The 12005-nt window shown below is 27.2% G+C and overlaps 1 long non-coding RNA gene across 1 annotated transcript; it reads left to right on the top strand.

The window, feature by feature from the left end:
* The first annotated feature begins 733 nt into the window (after positions 1–733).
* Positions 734–1629, top strand: LOC124937055. The gene is made up of 3 exons (XR_007099217.1): positions 734–851; positions 961–1140; positions 1223–1629. It is a non-coding gene; the product is annotated as an uncharacterized LOC124937055 (long non-coding RNA).
* Positions 1630–12005: the final 10376 nt, after the last annotated feature.

The following is a 12005-nucleotide window of genomic DNA, read 5'->3' as shown; positions in this document are numbered from 1 at the left end:
AGGGGAAGAACAAAAGTAATAAATTTAAAGAAGTAAGAGAGTTTATTCTGGAAGAAATTGAGAATATTGCAAGAAAAGAGATTGAGAGGATAATTGATAAAGTTATGAAGAAAGCTTTCGGTTTAGATACCCAATAGAAAAACCGAAAGCTTCACAGTCATTCTACCCTAATTATCTTTCTTTTTCATCTGGCCGCCGCCTTCGCCTTCTTATAATAGTTTCCCATCTCAAATCAATGAACCAGCTCCGATCTCAAGCCGTCTTCTTCTTCTAATCATGTCGTCTTCCTCTCCTAGTCATGTCGTAGTCTCTGATCTTTTAATTTATTATAGATTACACTTTACTACACTTAGAAACAATTTCAATGATAAAAGGTTTCGATTTCGGTGTTGAAATCGTAAATATTTATTTTATATATTAGAGAAATGTTTTTTTGAACTAAATGAATAATTTCAATTTGAAAATAATTTCAATTTGAAAATAATTTCGTTGTTTTATTTTGTTAGACAAACCCAATATAACAAATATTTGTATATCCTGTTTATTATAAGTTGGAGGTGAATGTTAATTCACTAACAAATAATTGATTAAATTTTAAAATCTAAATTTATCTAGGACTTCAATATAATTTATACCTACCTAATTGCCCTAAACACAACACAACTGGGCCGAACGACCGGGCCCATAAGAAATGTCGGAATTTAACCTAGGAACATTTTCTCTAGCTAGCCGCGGCGGCTTCACTTCAAAATCTATAAATAGATTGTTATCACAAGTAATAGAACACAAGTAAGTGATAGATGTTACAGAAGATTAAGATTATCAATGGAATTTTGATTGGAAGATGAAAGGTGAGAATCTTTTCTTTGAAAAGTTTTTTGTATACGGATTAGAAATCTTGAATTTTAATCTAACTTTTTTTTTCTCTATCTATCTTATTCTCATCTATCTTATTCTCAGACTGAGTTCCGATTAGAAGATGAAAGGTGAGAAAATGATCATTGAAAAGGGTTTTCAATTCAGATGCTCAAGGACGAGAGTGATACCAGAATACGACCACTTCATGCCTACGATGGCGTATATAGAACTTGAAAAACTAGTGCTAATTAAGGAGGAGAAGAAACCGTCCTGGAATGCATGGTGAGAATTCCTAATTAAGTGCTGTTTACGATTCAAATGTTTTATAATTTGTTTCTTGATTTGTGTTTTTCTTATGATCCAGATGCTGAGGTGATTGCTTTGTTACCTGACGTTGAGTTCCAAGAGACGACGTTGAATAGGGGAGAGGACGTGAGGGAAAAGTCTACATTTGTCCTGAGCGCAGTTGCAAACATCACGACCCGAAACAAGCTTTGGGCGATATCACAGCAATACGCAGAAAACACGGCCTAGAGAAGAATTGGAAGTGTCCAAAATGCCTCAAGAAATACGCAGTAGAGGCAGAGACAGAGACCGACGCAAAAGAACACCTCTTTGTGGGTGAGAGAGGAATAAAAAGATGTGTAAATTATAGGGTATAAAATTAGGGTTTTCATTGGTGTTATTTTTTATTTCCAACTAATTATGTGTTTGGTTTGGTTGTGATTTTGAACATTAATGAAACCTTGATTTGTAGTTTGTTTCCCTTTACAGAATGATACAGTACTCTTATTCATGCAATAAGTTTTAAGTTAAATTTATCTACAGTAATGATAACATACTTAATAAGATTAAGTCAAATTTAATATTAAGTAAACAACATTTAAGAAAAATAAAAAAATGTAAATCAAAATTATTTATAACAATAATTAGATCAAAATATGAATTCACTAAGACCATAGACAAATAGGGCTAGGGCCAGCAATTTTTGACACGACAAGAATACACGACTCGGGCCGAATACGAAAAAATCAGGTTAGAGTCAGGGTCGACCTGTTTAATCTAATTAATAAAATGTCAAAATCGGGTCGACCTGACATGACCCAAAATAGACCTGATAACCCGTTTACAAGTTTTTTTTGTTGAGTTTTGTGTTATTTTTTTTATCCACTCACTCATTTTCTTTTGTAAAATTTTGTATAAGTGAATTTGTGATTTAACTTTATTTTATTTTGTATTGATGTCATTTTAATTTGAAATAGTGAGATATGAATTAATTACATCGAATTTAGTTCGAGTTGGGTTAAGTAAATCGGGTCAAACAGGTCAAACGGTCAGAATGGTCAAAAATAAATAAACAAGTTAGCTTTAGGTTAGAGATTTTTTACCCAAAATATTAAATATGTCAAATTTAGGTTAGAATTGTTGAACTCGCCACAAGGTAGCTCTATATAACTTATATAACTGGTCTAAAAATAACTAAAATTTTATTTAATATTTAAAACAAATTTAGTATAAAGATAACTCATTTAACACAATTAATCTTTTATAAATTTATATATTTATTAATTTAATATTATTATCTTTCTCTCTCCTTATTTTTATTAAATAATTAATCAATTTCTCATTTTACTTTTTTTTATTAATTAATTAATTTTGTTATTTATCTACAAATTTATATATTTATTAATTAAATATTTTTTATTCTCTTTCCTTTTTTTATTATTAAATAATTAATTAATTTTTCATTCTACTTTTTTCTTTATTAATTAATTAATTTATTTATATATTTTTCTACATTTTTAAATTATTTCATATTTAATTATTTTAATTTTATATTTTTCTTATTATTTTTCTAAATTACCATATCAACATTGAATATTTTAAAATTATTTATCTTTTTAAGAAGATAATACTTAAAAATTAGTCAAATTATAATGACTCATCCCCTTTAACAGCAAAATATCACTTAATTTGAATAATAATGTATATTAATTTATCAAACATAATAGTAATAATCAAGATTATAAAAAAATAATAACTCAATGTTTTTGTTTATTATTATTATAAACACGAATAAAAATTTAAATAAAAAAGACTATTAATTTTATTTTTTTTATATTAAAAAAAAGAAAAAAGAAAAATCTAACAAATATATTATGAATAAAAAGAGAAAAATTTTACAAAACATTATCATTAAAAAGAGAAAATTTTCGTAAAAATATTATGAATAAAAAAGAGATAGAAAGAGATAAATAAATAAATAAAAAATAAGAGGAAGAAATTGATTAATTAATTTATAAAAAAAAGAAAAAAAATGAATATATAATTAATAAATAAATTAAAAAAAACTTTGTTTAGTAATATAGGCTAAATTAGTCAATTTTGATAGTATATATAGGTATATTTAAATGGATTTTTATTTGTGTATAAATAAGCTTTTTTGTTCCTATACGAGCGATAAATGTACATATTTCAAAACTTAATGTAATTATTCAAATGCTATAAATTTGAATCTCATTTTAACATAAATTAGTTAGAATTATTTTAAATATTAATGTATTACATATATACAAATTGTTAGTTTAAGCAATGAGATTATTATCACAATTTATATAAAAATCCATCCATTTCATGAGTTAGTTGTCCTGCTTTTGCAATTTCAAGTTTTTTTGTTAGGTATATAGACTCAAAGAATGTTGAAATATTTTATATAAATATTATTTAAAATTTATATATTTTTAGGTACAAATTTGTACTTAGAAACCGTTACAAACTAGTATAAAAATAATACTTTTATATGTACCCTTTTATTTTTATTAAGTTTTTTCTTCCCTAATATTTTTTTTAGAAAGTTCATTCATTTTTTCGTCTATATAGTAATTCCTTATTTTTTCTTTTCATCTCTTTTCATCTAAAATCTTTTTCTCCATGGTTTTCATTTTCTTGAACTATTTTTCATCTAAACTCGTTTATATAAACATGGATTTAGGGATATTCAGATAAGATTAAGGAAACTCATTACTACGAACATAAATTTTAGGAGATGCAGAGAAGAAATGAAACTCATTTCTTCAAGCATAGATTTGGAGAGAATCAAAGAAAATTCAAGAAACTTATTTCTACAATCAAAGATATGGGGAAATTCGGAAAAGATTAAGGAAACACATTTCTAAAAGCATATATTTGGGGATATTCGGAGAAAATTCGTATAAAATGATAACCTAGGAAGTTGAGGACGAACCCATTGTTTGAAGACAAGACTAAGAATACAAGACTAAGAATACAAGATTTTAACATACACAATAATTTTTTTTTGAAAAAGTTAATTTTCTATCTTTTGATCTCAAAACGACTGATTTATCTACTAGTTTAGAAAAACTATATAATAAAATAGAAAATATATCATTTTAGTCTTATAATTGTTCTCCGATCTTTCTCTAACCTTTAAGAGAGAATCAAACCAATACTCGTTACAGGTTCATTTATAAATACTATTGTTTCCTTGAATACTTATTTGAATGATTTTGTTCTTTTTCTTAATTGATAGTTGAATCGGTTACATGGTAATAAGATTCCTTATTCTGAATGAATATATAATAATAATAATAATAATTGATTTTAATCATCTGCTACTCTATGAAAATGAAGATAAATTAGAAGAGATAAACAAAACTAATTGAAGTAAATTAAAATTACATTAATTAGAAGAGATGATTTTAATCAATCTGTTCTAACTATGAATTTGATTAATCCATCATGTACAATCTAATCTTTAAACAATAATAACATTGATTGAGATGACATTTTTCTAAAATATCATATTAAAAATAAAAAACATTTACAGTAAGTGAATATGAAAAACTAATAATGATATCATCTAACATAACATATTGATAAGAACCAAATATAAACTTTCACTTTTGAGTCATATTGTTTGATTAGTCTTGAGTTTGTCTTAACCAAAAGTTGTTAAATTACTTTATTATTAATTCTTCAAGTGTGCTTGTTCCCCTTCTTCCTTACCATGAAAAGTCTTTCTGATGAAAAGAAAAAGAAGGCGTTAAGAAACCCTCTTGGCCCAGCCCTAGACACTCTAAGATCATTTTTCAAACTTGCTCCCATTGATCAATTAAAGAGAGATTCAACAACTAAAAGAAAGATTGATTATTCGGGATCCTTTCTTTCTTCAAACGGAATGCACAAAGATAGAAATATAATCAGACTTATTCCCGATCTGAACCAAGAATTCTCTTTCTTCATCACCAATCAAATCACTATTCGCGATTCATGATTCTATTTTATCATCAACCCAATACCCATTCACGTTTTTTCATTTTTTTATCAATGAATAGACCTCTTTACTTGTATGACTTAGATGTTTCATCTTTCTCGAAAAAGTTATTCGATTAATGGGATTTTCTATGATACTTATAAGATCGATAAGAATGATATTTTTTTTAGAGCATATTGATTTGACCCCATAAGCGAGACCACCACCCAATAACTCATATTGCTTTATTAGTCTTGAGTTTTGTTTGAGATGTGACTGATGTATGCTTAGATTAATACATCTTCTTACTAATAATATTAGATTTTAATTATCACTATAAATAGATGGATTCTACTGATGATGAATATTATAGTGACAAAGTAGATAATTATGACGATCATAATGCAATTTGTATGTTTTTGAAATGATATAAAATGAACTCTAATTTTTTTTTGCAAAGAATGGTCATGATACTTGCTTATGAGCGATGCTTATCAACTTTCTAATCTATTTATCAATCTATCAATACCGCACAACTAAAAACATACACTATAAATAGGATGACAAAACCCAATGATAAAGGATAGAAGGACTTTCCTTCGTTTATGCAATTTGATGGAGGTGTTAAGGTTATCTCACTCCAAAAGTGTATCTTTTAAGAAAAGATAGATATATTACTATATATTCTAGCTCATCATATTAAGATAAGAAAATTTTCATTTGCATTTTATCGTTCCAGATGGACAATTAGTAAATATGTGCATGAAATGTTAAAATTCGTTATAAATCTTCAAGTTGACCTACTAAAAAAAGTCAAAGACTCTCCAAAATTCTCATACAAATGAAAGATGGAAATGGTTTGAGGTAAATAATAAATGTATTGTTTCTATATACTAATAAAATACATGTTTTTTATTTTATTTTTTTATATATGAATAAAATTATTTAGGAGTTATAGATGGAACATATATTCTACGGGAGAAGATATAAAAGAAATATATATAATTCGAAAAGAACAAATTACAACAGACATGCTAGGGGTTTGCTCTCATGATATGATGTTCATTTATATATTACATGGTTGGGAATATTCTGTTGTTGATAGTAAATTTTATGAGATGCAATTAGTAGAAACAATGATTTAAAATTTCCTCGAGATAAGGAATATATAACTATTTATTCATATAAAAAATTAGACATTAACATATGTTATTGTTACTTAGTAAAAATGTTAATAAATAATTACATTATTACATGTTACTATTACCTAGTAGAAGTTGGATACACAAATGAAGAAGGATTTTTAAAGGACACAAGTACCATTTAGGATCTTAGGATGTTGCACGAACACCTTCTAACTGCGAAGAATTTTTCAGCATAAAACATGTTGCTGCAAGAAATGTTATTGAAATGAAATTTAGTTTGTTCTAACTTAGATGGGATATAATGAGAAGGCATATGTTTTATCCAATTAAGACGCAATTTCGTTTAATTAACATCATTTTATGCCATCCCAAACGATAAAAAATTTTGTATTGGAAGAGGTTTAAGATTTGGTAAAAATAAAAAAGTATTTTCAATGTATCACGTTCAAGTTTAAGTTATATAATTTTATCTTTGCAAAAGAAAATACATTTTTATAATAAATTGTTTTTGGATTTTTTGTTCCTAAAGAGTTTTTATACAAATATAATTTCTAAATAGTTTGACATGTATATTTGATGATTTATTTAAGATATATTTTCTCTTTCTTTCCAATTGAGGTAAGTGTTGTATGAAGGTGCTATGTAAGGGGGTTGTATATATCATTACTCTTATTTAAAATCTCTAAATTTTATTCATCAAGTTTATATATATATATATATATATATATATATATATATATATATATATATATATATATATAAATATATATATATATATATATATAAATATATATATATATATATAAATATATATATATATATATATATCAAAATTCATTATTGATATATCATTACACTTAACGACAACATTCGATTTATAATGGATTTCACAACAATACATAATATTGATATTAAAAATTAATGTAATTTGGCGATTAACATGGATTAATGTAAAAATTATTGCACTCTAATACAAGGAATTTCTATGCAATAGTTGAAAAATATTTACCAAATATACCATTCGATCCGTCATAGGTTTCTCCACAATACATATTATTGATATTGCAAATATTACAGCAATTTAGTGATATATTGTAGTTGAAAGTTGAAAATTATTTACTAAACAAGACATCAACAACATTATTCGTAATAATTTCCAAAGATAAAATAGCTAAGAAATTGCAATAGTTATCAAACTAAAGATATAATTAAATTTTATAAAACCAAAACTATGAATAAATATTACAACAAAGTGTTGTTTAAAAATAACAACTATATTAACAAGACATAAATATTCTAAAACTTCAAAAACATAAATCAAAAGAATTTAATTATCAGTCATTTTTCTTACTTTTCTTGCTTCCATTTGATCATTCTGGTTTATCCATGCTCATTTTAATTATTTTCACTGTCAAGTCACCCACCACATAATAAATCAAGCTATTCTCAATCAAAATCACATATTTTATCTATCAAATTAATAAGCAACAACAAAATATTCATCAAAACTCAAACATGGTAACATATATATAAATGTGCAGTAGTTCATATTATGCATAAAGAATCAAAAGTTCTACAAATGAAATGAAATATTTTCGTCGTCTTCTCTTGGATGATGCAGATAGTTGTATGATTGATTGTTTGTATATCCTCTAGGAGAATATCAACTATTCGTTTATTGAAAGACAAATTTTTAAGGGCTAACAAGTTGTTATGCGAATGAAAACTTTTTTATGTGAGGTGTTGTGCACACATTCTAAATCTTGTGGTTCAAGATGGGTTGAGAGAGATTATTGACATCACTAGAAAGATAAGAGAAATTGTGAATTATATTAATTGATCGGATGGAAGAATCATTCTTTTTCAGAAATAGTACAGCAATTGCAATTGCCTGGGAAAAAGTTAATCCATGATTGTCGAACAAGGTGGAATTCAACATTTGAGATGTTAAGTTGTGAACTTAAATATTGACCAGTGTTTCCACAATTTGCTTATCGAGATCCATATTATGATTGTTGTCCTAGTTTAGAAGATTGGGTATAGGTTGAGAAAGTATGCTCAGTTTTACAATATTTTGGACTTCTACACAAGTTATTTCTGAAAGTGAATATCCAACATCAAATTTGTTCCTTCAAGAAGTGAAAAAGATTAAAATGATGTTAGATAGAAATTTTAATGTTGCGGATGGTTTTGTACAAGCAATGATTCAAAGAATGAAAGCTAAATTTGACAAATATTAGGGAGAGAACAATTTATTGTAGGCCATTAAAGCTATTTTGGATCCTAGGTTGAAAATTTGAAGTGTTGAATTTTGCTTATCAAGAATATATTCGAATGCTGATGCCCAAGAAAAAAATTATAGAGATTAAAAAAGTTTATATGATCTCTACGATGATTATGTGACTGCAAACAATATTGAAGAAAGGGGACATTATAGTGGCAATCAAGTTGAAGGTGATGGTCAACCACAAGAAGATTTGGATGAATATATAAATACAAATATAGGTTTACGCCCTACAAACGTGTTGAATGATTATTTATCCAAACGTGTTGAGCCAAAGGTTAATCGAGATAAATTTAATTGCTTGGAATGGTGAAAAGTGAGTAGGCTAACGTATAAGATATTGTTGAAGATGGCTTGAGATATTTTGGCAATTCCAATAACCATGGTGTCTTTTGAATCACCATTTAGTACTGAAGCGAGGGTCATTGATGCTTATCGTTCATCATTAGTTCCAGAAATAGTACAAGTATTAATGTGTGCAGGAGATTGGTATATGTGCCTTCATGGAGAGAAAAAAAAGACAAAGGTAAGTTTTTACATTTAAATATTTGTAATAATTTTTAAATTTAAATGTATTTTCTTGTGTACACAAAGAGCCATAGATTAAAGAAATTGCGCTTCAAATTCCTTGAACGATGAAGCAACAAGAATCATCTCTGTTTTATGTAAGACCCCAATTTTTTATATTAAAATTTTTCCCTTCAAAGTTTTAGGGTTTAAAGCTTAATTTTGATTATTCTCAGGTCAATCAAGATCTTTATAATTTACTTTGGTGAGACTTTATTGTAAGATTATGATTAATGACTTCGTTTTCATTCTGTAATGTCTTAATGACATTTGTGATAATGTCTTTCAATATTCAACAATTTTTTATTTTATAACTTGTACTATTTTTGTGATGAACATAGTCTAAATATTCAATTTCGTTTGTAATTCTTAAATGATGTTTGTGATTGAATGAACATTTGTTATCTTTAAATTATTTGATGGTATTTATATTTGTTATTTTAAAATAATATTTTAATTATATATGTATAGTTTATCAAATATATATTATAATATGTTTGAGATATAATAGTGGTAGTAAAATGTAATTTTAATTAATAAAATTTAATTTTAGAGTTTTTGAGTTCGAGCTCAAGTAGCTCGAATTGTCATCGAGTCGAATTTGAGTATAAATTTTGGTGTTCAATCGAGTTCAAGTTCGAGTATTTATAATGTAATTTGAGTCGAGTTCGAGTAGTATGGTACTCGACTCGACTCGTTTACACCCCTAGGTTCATACACCTCGACTGAGAAACATAGCTCCAGGTTAGTCTAAGCCAAGGTTGAAATCATTGAACCTCGAGCCACTCTTGGCCCGCATACCACGTGTCAACCATGAGCACTGCTACGGGATTCTCGTTGGTTACAATACCTATGTAGTTCCCAACAACTACATTTTCCCATTTTTAATGCATTTTCATCCACTTCAATAGGTAATTTAAACTCGAAAAGGGATTTAAGAATCTCAACTTTTGGTTTAAAAACTACTAGGTAAGTTTTGCCTTTATATTTCTTCTGATCATCAGCTTTCTGTCCTACATTTTTCTTCCAAACTTCATTAACTTTCAAGTTGGAATTACTTCTGATAGTGTAGGTCTTCGTTTTGGGGCACTTCATAAGCTCCCTTATTATTTCCACACACCAGCTAACTATCTTCTTGTATTTATCTTGTTTTAGTAAGTTCTAATCCTGAAGATAGTGAATATTGACTTGGATAGTAGTTTGATGTGTTTTTTTACTAAGCAGAATCTCTCTGTTCTTTGTTTGGAATAAAAATTTTGTAATTTGATTCTTGAGTCCGTAGAGATTTTCCCTTTTTTCTATCCAACCTTTCATATTCTATCCTTTTTAATTTCAAACTTCAAACTTTCAGTTTCATTATACACTTTTTTCTTACACTTCTGAGATCTCTGTTTCTGCATTTTCGCTTTCTTAGAGCGCTGTTTATGTTCTATTTCATCTATCGTTTTCTTGCTTGAATCGATTTTCACGAAGTCATGCACTTCTTTTTCCTTATTCCTATTCTTTCTCCCCATCATAGTAGAAGAACTAGATAATACAAGAAAGCAAGAATGCAGACAACTCAACCAAACCCAAATTACTTACAATCTAGAATAACCTACGACCATGAATGATCGTAGAATAGTGAACTAGTGACCCTGTTTCACAACTCAACGCCCTAACGATCGAAATCAATCGATGATCGAGACCAATTACGACCCAAGTGACATGTTCTCAAACAATCCTAGCGACCGTATTTCCGATTTTCTGACCCAAGATTTGCGACACAAGCAAATAATTTTCAAACGAACGTGTCAGACGTGTCGATCATACCGATTGTGTCGAATGTGCCGACGATCGTGACTGTAACCACGTTTCCCGTAACCTGCGACCAAATCAAACAACTAAATTTTGTGCGACCATTCTGACTATGCTGATCGTGCCAAACGTGTTGATCGTGTCGATTGTGCTGAGCGTGTTGATGGTCGTAATTCCAACGCAATTGTCTCATAAGGTTTTTTATCTCGAAAAAAATGATATTTTCTATCGTTCTTCGTAATATTATAATTGTCAGTTTTACTTGTAATCAATTAAAGAATGAATATTCAAAATAATTTTCTTAATATTTCAATGAAAACAAATTTATCATAAGGTTTGGATCATATTCAAAGATGACCTTAATTATGAAACCAAGTTTACCATAAAGATAACAACATGAAGAATTGGCATTGCTTAAACATATAGGTAGATTCTCACTTTTGGACATTAACATTATTAATGAGAACATCACAATTGATTATAATTGGGATGATTTTGAGTACGTGGATTTTTTGGTAAAATATTTAAAAGTAATAACATATGATGATAATATAAAAAAAATAAAAATAAAATTATTTTAATATTTTGATTAATACATTGAGTGATCATATAATATATACTAGAACTAGAGTAAATTGATATGTTTAGTGTTTATTATTGATATAACTCAAACTGAAGAAGTCTTCCCAAATGAATACAAAGAAAGTGATGATACCTCTAATAAAACATATGTTATTGCCTAGGCCCATCTATTATAAGGCTAGTTTGATTTAAGCACAAATAAATTGTGATTATATAATAAGTTGTTACACTAATTTACATAAATAAGTTATCTTGTATAAATAAAATCAAATATACTTGAATATTTAGTGAATAAGTGTAATAATTTGAAACAAATAAAAATGACAACTTGAAACGATTGCGGATAACAATAACGATAATTGAATATTATTATACGTAAATGATCATTAAAACGGACAAACTTAATTAAATAAATCTGTAACAAATGCAATTTTTTATTTTATTTGTACTAAAAAATGACATTGAATTTATTAAACACTTAAAACGGATGACATTTAAC

Source organism: Impatiens glandulifera, chromosome 4, assembly GCF_907164915.1.
Source record: "Impatiens glandulifera chromosome 4, dImpGla2.1, whole genome shotgun sequence".
NCBI lineage: Eukaryota > Viridiplantae > Streptophyta > Magnoliopsida > Ericales > Balsaminaceae > Impatiens > Impatiens glandulifera.
Note: the sequence above shows the minus strand (reverse complement) of the source record. Positions and strands in the feature narration are given on the sequence as shown.